This window comes from Chiloscyllium plagiosum, unplaced genomic scaffold (assembly GCF_037043375.1).
Source record: "Chiloscyllium plagiosum isolate Xiang-an unplaced genomic scaffold, Cpla_swu_hap1 HiC_scaffold_45, whole genome shotgun sequence".
In the NCBI taxonomy this organism is placed as follows: domain Eukaryota; kingdom Metazoa; phylum Chordata; class Chondrichthyes; order Orectolobiformes; family Hemiscylliidae; genus Chiloscyllium; species Chiloscyllium plagiosum.
In genome coordinates, this window is record NW_028270183.1 from 61,081,881 (window position 1) to 61,084,033 (window position 2,153).

A 2,153-nucleotide genomic window follows, 5' to 3' on the forward strand; every position below is an offset into this window, starting at 1 on the left:
ATTTATCCCTGAACACTGATACCAGTGTATCATGAAGCTAAACCTGTTTTCCTTCATGATTGTTTGTTCCTGATACCTTCCTGCAGTCTGGTGATATCACTCAGTCTCTCTCCATGTTGTATCCCTCACTGTGTGGGTCTCATTGTTACCTCTGTCAGTGTCTCTCACTCTGACAGCTACTCCAGATTCTGAGCCAACAGAATTCTACACAGGCCAGGGATGGAGACTGGGATTTTCCAGATCTCCGTGGGATACAGTACTATTCTCCATGTGTAACCCTCACTGCATCAGTCTAATTTCCCATTCCGTCTATTTCTCTGTCTCCTGTAGGTACTCAGGAAGGTCCTGACTCAATAGATTTCCCAGCTGCTGGGTGTCCCATCCATCACCACGTTGAAGATGGTTGGTCAGGCAGAGAGACAAAGGGCAGGGAGATCTGGAGCCTTCAATAAACCCTGCACTGAGGTAAGATCACTCACAGTGCACAGAGCAACGAGAGGGCTCCAAACATCAGCTAACAGTGCTGGAGGGGGAGCAGTGTACAGACACACCCCAAGCTCAATCACCACGTCTAGTGAAAGTTTTGTTGTTCTGAGACAGTATCAGGAGTGTCACAGTTATCAATCCATGCCTGTGACGTCTTAGTGAGCATCAGGACAACAGAGGGGAAAGCAGGCTTCCTATGAGTGGGTGGGAAAGCTGCCTGGGATCTTTCTGTTCTGTGTTCCCCCTCCAACACTGTACATATTCCATGTCTCATGGACCAGTGTCTTCAATAATTTGTAACTCCTACAACAGTGCCTGTCCCTCTAACCACCACCTTCCCTATTGTCCCTCCCCATATTTGAAATGTACTGCATTTATTATCCTTCCATGCAACTAGTCCATGATGACTACTGTTCATGAACGAGTCGCATTTGCATGTGTTTGGTCCATATCCCTTGAAACGTCTCTTCTCCATATATCTGCCCAAATGTCTTTTCCATGTTGTAATTTTACTTTTCTCTACCCCTTCCCCAGACGCTCATTCTATACATGCACCATTCTCTATGTGGAAATGTTCTCCTCTGGTCACTTTTATGTATTTCTTCTCTCACCTCATATTTCTGCCCTCTAGTAATTGATTCCCCTACCCTGGGATAGAAACCTTTACTATTCACATTAAGTATACCCCTCATGGTTTTATAAACCTTTATAAGGTCACCTCTCAGCCACCTCCGCCCAAGGGAAATACGAAGGATAATGATACAAATATCTCTGCCATGGTACCCGCTGCGACATTGCCACAATATTGTGGCATACACTTGTTCAGGACCTCAGGCATTCTCTACCTTTGTGTTCTAAGATCTCCAGCACCACCTCTTCTGTAATGGGGACTCTTTTCAAGACATCATTGTTTCTCTCCCTTTGTTTCCTGGTCTTTGTCCACAGTATGTTCTGATATGAAATATTTATTTCAGGTCGCGCCCATCTCCCGTGGTTCCAGGCAGGGATGGCCTTCTTGATCTTTGAGGGGCTCTATTGTCTCTCTCGAGTTGCTTTTTTGTACTTGTGTGCTGTAGAATCTCTTTGAATTCTCCTTAACTTTATCTGCCAAAGCTATGTCACCGCCCTGTTTTGCTTTCCAGCTGCTCCAGCCTCTCTGTTTCTCCACGTGTGAAGCCACATCCAAGGAACAATGTAACTGTACCCCTTGGTCTCTCTCCGTTAGACAACACTGAACAGAGCACTGCCATTAACTGTGTCAGTCCTCCCTGGTTTGTCTTAACAAATTCCAACACCTGAATTCAACTCCACCTTTCATTTCTTGACCCACGGCTCAGTTGGTTAAGATCACCTTTGATAACTATATTCATTGCCCACTATAACACGTATTTTACTATCCACAAACATGCTAACACTAATTCATATATTCTCGTTTATGTCAATAATACACATGTATGGACCCTGCACCGATCCTCATGGCACATCGCTGATCAGAGGCCCCAAGTCTGCACAACAACCCTCTCCCACCATCGTCTGTCTCCTACTGTCAAGCTCATTTGTGTTTGTTTGGCTTGCTCTCCCTGATCCCATGTGATCTAATCTTACTAACCAGTGCACGAGGCTAAACCCTGTCTAAGGCCTTGCTGAAGTCAGGATAGATAACGTCT